Here is a 6,000-nt window from a genome sequence, read left to right as displayed (position 1 = left end):
GTAATTAAAAAGTGTCATATCACACAAAATTGCTTTTTTCCTGCTGTAAGACAGACAGACTCACCTCTGGCAGAAATTGCCTGAAATGCCTCTTCCACCCACCATCCCCTGCCACCCTGAACCCTGGGCTAAGTCACTGAGGGTCTGTGGATTCTCTTTCAATGCTCACAGACCATCCAAGTCATTGGCAATGTGAGCTCCAGTTTTGAACCTCTGACATAATTAGGAACCATTTAGCACTCACTCATCCAAGGTCTGATACCTGACATCCTTTTAGCCAATTCTGACCCACTTTAGCAATCCACAGCCTGGTGTGAGTTCCTTGATTGCTTTGTCCAGAAGCCCGCAGTCTGTGTGGGTTCCTCTCCTCAAGTCACCAACAGCCTGCCACCTATGTGGGTCTTTCAGTTGCAGAACCCCTCACTGGTCTGCTTCCTTGGTCACTGACCCATGGATTGAATCCTCTGCTTCTGAGATGTTGGTGGGGTGTGGTCTTTCTGTTTTATGGTGCCCTGCACTAGTCCTCCACTTCCACAGAGTTTGCGGTGGTGAGGAAATCTAACAAATCTAAATAAAAGATTTTGAACTTAGAGGAGAATCTCACATGTCTAGAGGGATGGAAAGGGCATTATTACAAATTGAAGCCTAATATTTGAATATTCAGTTGCCAAATTTGCAAAAGCATAGAGTATATATTTCTCAAGCTATATGTAATTCTTTCCAAAGGAATACAACTTTGAATATTTGCATGTCATCTTGGCATCCCTAAAAAAATATATCTATATATATCTGATTTCCAAGTAAATGCAATACATGTCCTCATCACCGCTAACGTTAATTTAACTAATTTAAATTGATATATTAATAGATTTAATTTGTGCCTTGTTCCTTCAATATTTCCTAATAAAATTAAGGTCAGATTCTGCGGAAAAACATATCCTATAACTTGTTCCATTAATATTGTAATTCTCCCCAAAAAGATCTTGCATTAGGACAAAGATAAGTTGAATGCAAGAAAGTTGCAACATCTTCAACACACCTAAAACATTGATCTGATAATTCTGATTTTATTCTATTCAATTTCACTGGTGTAAGAAGTAACTGTAGAAGAAAAACTAGTTGTGAATTCCTTCCTCACTGCTGCAGTGTGGAACTCTGGTCAATAGTTCCAGACTGCTGAGTTGAAGTGAATTAATACATCTCCCCTGGATCACGTGATCTCTATTGCCAAATCATCTTCCTGTAGAGCTTTTCAAATCCAACAGCCTGAGTCACCTGACTCCAGGTGCAGCTTTCAGATAAAATCCTTTCTGACATCTGTTACATGACTGATGTCAAAACAATTATACTGAACTAATTTGTATATTACATTGAGATCCTTATATGGATCTGCCCATATTTGCCAATCAATTACAATATTCAGATCCATTTCCCACCTTTGTCTCAACTTATGAACTCCTCATTTAAAAGTTCCTACTTGTAATAAAGAGGACATCATCAAATAATTGTTTTTAACAATTCCTCTAAGTTGGAAATAGCAAAAAGATTGTGATGAGTTATACGATATTTATTTCTCAGTTGCTCAAATGACATTAATTGACCCCTTTCATAACAATCTTCAACATTTATAATCCCCTTATGAAACCAGCTATCCAGAAATTGATGATCCTTTAAAAAAGATACGAGGATTTTGAATCAAAGCCATTCTGGGTGATGGACATCTACTTACACCAATTTCATCATTTATTTTATTCCATATATTAATCAAATGTTTCAACAATTGTGTATCTTTATCACCAACCATTAATTTTGATTCCCACTTGTACATAAATTCTTCTGCTTTTCCCTCTCCTATTTTATTTGATTCTATTTTAACCCTTTCAAAAAAAGAAGCAAGAAATCTCATTTGAGCTGCTCCATAACAATTTTTAAAATTAGGAAGCTGCAGTCCTCTCAATGCAGAATTTGCATTGGGTTACTTGTAACATGGGATTCAATTGGAAATGGGTTCACGTGACATAAAACCACGATGCAGAATGTTTTCTAAGAATGGAATTCAAGAGGAGGGTTGACTAGATCTCCAGCAGGATATAGATCACAAGATATAGGAGCAGAAGTAGGCCCGTCGAGTCTGTTCCAACATTCTTCCACTCACCCCCACTCCTCAACTTTCTCCCAATAACCCTTGATTCCTTGTCAATCTCTGCCTTTAATACACCCAATGACGTCACGTGGGTTTCATGACCCACTGACACAATCAATTTTTCCACATTTGTTTTAAATTGACACCCTTTTATCCTGAAATTATGCTCTCCTGTCCTAGAATCCCCTACCATGGGAAACATCTTTGCCATATGTACTCTGTCCAAGCCTTCCAGCATTTGAAATGCCTCTGAGGTCCCCCTTATCCTTCTGTACTCCAACTAGTACAGTCGAAGAGTCGACAATTGTTCCTCATACACTAACCCTTTCATTCCTGATATTATTCCAGTAAATCATCTCTGGCCTTCTCCAACACCAGCACAGCTTTTCTCAAATATGGCACCCAAAACTCTAATTCTGATTGAATGGAAAGGCAATTCTCCAACGACACAAACACAACAGTTACATGATATTATGTCTTGTTGATATTTACCACTCGGGAAGGTTCTGGTTGGTTTTCAGATAGAGGTGTGTTGTTCAGGGAAGCATTAGGGTGTTTTTGTGACTCAACGTACCAGCATCTGAAGTCCATTTTCTCTTCAGAAAAGCTCGATAGGTTAAGCATGGAGCAGAGCTGAGCCACGACTTTGCAGATATTTAAGGGAGTGTGTCGGCAGGGTTTGTTCTGGACCAACAATCTCACCAAATGACTCTGCTTGAAATCAAGATTCAAACCATTTTGAGGAATACAACAGGAATTGTTCAACAAGAGCCTGGTATTCCCTGAGGAGTTTTCTTTCAATAGTGGAAATGATTTTTTTTTAAAGCCAGTTAATCTTCCTGATACAGATCTTTGTATTTAACTTTCAGGTTGATATCTGTTGTTAACTTGGAGGCCTTTAATGGGGTGACTGGGTGGAATCTTTGCTTTAACCAAGCAGTTCTCTTGCAATTTTCCAGCTGTAGGATGCGGTGCAGTTGCTTGCCAGTTGCGCAAGTGGGATGATGATGTGAAACTGCAAGTCACAGCGTCATTTTTGTTTTTGAAAATGCCAAGGTGAAAATTTTGACTTTAGTCTTTTTGGTTTGCTTAAGTTTACAGAGGAGATGTTGGGTCAAGCTGAGAAGACAGAGTTGGATGCCCATTTGGCGAATGGGCTGAGCAAAGCAGAAAGCACAAAACGAGGGGCTGAAAAATTAATGAAGCAAACTGAAGTGCCGTTGAACCCAAACCCAGGTAAAGAATTTAATTTGAGCAGCAATACTTAAGAGATCAAACGATTTGGGCTTTTAGTGGTGACCTATTTAAATGAACAAAATCTGATTAGAATAGAAGTTTATCTAATGTTTGGAAGTTGCCACAAAAAAATGGAGCATATAAATTAGATGTTGTAATTAAGATAAATGAACAATACAATGAGCCTGGTGTCACAGCTGTAGAGCTCGTCGAAAGAACCAAAGACTTGTTGATCCAAACCAAGGCTTTTATTAGCAAAAGACCGGAGCTCTTCACAGGTGGCCGACCAGTCCGGAATGATCCGACCTGGCTAGGGACACAGCCCTTTAAGGCCCAGGTAATGGGTGTGGCTTAGCTCTCAGCCAATCGCTATAAGCACAGTCTAGATACAGTAACTATATACACTACTATATACACTATGTACATTGGTGATAGATATGTACTATCACATTCACCCCTTCTTGGAGAACTGACCCTGGGAAAAACAAAACGAGGGAGAGAATGAAAGGAAGGGGTAGGTCAAGGACTGTAGCGGTCAGGGGGTCTGACCATCCGGTGTGACCGCCGTGGTGCCGGGATCGGGGTCGCTGGAGTGGTGTCGCCAGCGGGCTTGTCGGGTGCGACTGCTCCGTCGCTCAATTCCCCAGTCGTGTTGTCGGCAGGGTGGCCCGGGTGCGGTTGGACCTTCTGCTGCGGCACGGGGCCTGGAGAATAAAGAGTTGGGGAAGGTTGGGTTGGGGGGTTTGCTGGTTCTCCCGCGTCCTGAGCTAGGTCCCGCACCGAAACAGTGTCCTCCCGCCCGTCTGGGAACCCAACGTAGGCGTAATGTGGGTTCGCGTGGAGTAGAGTCACCCGGTCGACCAAGGGGTCGTTCTTTGAGTGCCGGACGTGGCGTCGCAAAAGGACGGGGCCAGGGACGGTGAGCCATGCCGGTACAGTGGTTCCTGATTCGGATTTCCTCGGGAAAAGGAACATCCTTTCGTGGGGGGTGGCATTTGTTGCAGTACATAGGAGGGAGCGGATGGAGTGTAAGGCACTACTGAGAACCTCCTGCCAGTGAGAGGTGGGGAGACCTTTAGACCGGAGAGCCAGTGTAACCGCTCTCCATATAGTGGCATTCTCCCTCTCGATCTGGCCATTACCGCGTGGGTTATAGCTCGTGGTCCTGCTTGAAGCAATACCACACTCCAGAAGGTACTGTCGCAGCTCTGCACTCATGAATGAGGAACCCCTATCACTGTGGATGGAATTGGGGTACCCGAAGATGGTGAAAATAGTGTGAAGGGCCTGTATCACTGAGGTGGCAGTGGTGTCTGGGCAGGCCACAGCGAATGGGAAGCGGGAGTACTCGTCGATGGCTGTAAGGATGTAGGTATTACGGTTGGTCGACGGTAGGGGGCCCTTAAAGTCTACGCTAAGACGCTCGAAGGGGCGGGTGGCTTTGATAACGTGGGAGTTATCCGGACGGAAGAAGTGGGGCTTGCATTCAGCGCACACCGCACAGGCTCGGGTCATGGAGCGGATCTCCTCGACTGTGTAGGGTAAGTTGCGCGCCTTGACAAAGTGAGCAAACCTAGTGACCCCTGGATGACAGAGCGCCTCATGGAGTTTCCGTAGTCTGTCCATCTGTATGCTGGCGCACGTCCCCCTGGAGAGCGCGTCAGGCGGGTCGTTGAGTTTACCAGGCCGGTACAGGATGTCGTAGTTAAAGGTGGAGAGTTCGATTCTCCATCTGGCGATTTTGTCGTTTTTTATCTTACCACGCTGGGTGTTGCTGAACATGAAGGAGACTGCACGTTGATCAGTCAACAGTGTAAAGCGCCTCCCAGCGAGGTAATGTCTCCAACGACGCACTGCTTCAACTATGGCCTGCGCTTCCTTCTCGATCGAGGAGTGTCTACTCTCAGGACCCTGGAGGGTTCTGGAGAAGAAGGCTACAGGCCGACCGGCCTGGTTCAAGGTGGCTGCCAGGGCGAAGTCGGATGCATCGCTCTCGACTTGAAACGGGACAGACTCATCGATCGCGTGCAGCGTCGCAGCAGCAATGTCAGATTTGATTCGATCGAAAGCCGCTGTGGCTTCGGTCGAGAGGGGAAAGGAGGTGGTCTTGATAAGAGGACGCGCCTTGTCGGCATAGTGTGGAACCCATTGGGCGTAATACGAGAAAAGGCCCAGGCAACGTTTGAGAGCTTTCTGGGTATGTGGGGGGGGTAAGTCCATTAGGGGACGCATGCGGTCAGGATCTGGCATGACTATCCCGTTCTCCACCACACAACCTAGAATGGCGAGTCGAGTGGTCCGGAAGACACACTTGTCCAAATTGTAAGTCAGGTTCAGCCGACGGGCAGTTTGGAGAAATTTGTCTAGGTTAGCGTCGTGGTCCTGCATGTCGTGGCCGCAGATGGTGATATTGTCCAGATACGGGAAGGTAGCGGTTAGCCCGTTCTGGTCCACCATCCTGTCCATTTCCCGCTGGAAGACCGCGACACCATTAGTGACCCCGAATGGTACCCTGAGAAATTGATATAGCCGCCCATTCGCCTCAAATGCCGTGAATGGTCGGTCCTCACAGCGGATCGGGAGCTGGTGGTAGGCCGAACGTAGGTCAATAGTGGAGAAAA

The sequence above is a fragment of the Narcine bancroftii genome, unplaced genomic scaffold (assembly GCF_036971445.1).
Source record: "Narcine bancroftii isolate sNarBan1 unplaced genomic scaffold, sNarBan1.hap1 Scaffold_116, whole genome shotgun sequence".
In the NCBI taxonomy this organism is placed as follows: Eukaryota; Metazoa; Chordata; class Chondrichthyes; order Torpediniformes; family Narcinidae; genus Narcine; species Narcine bancroftii.
The sequence above is the reverse complement of the archived record's forward strand: the minus strand, read 5'-3'. Positions refer to the sequence as shown.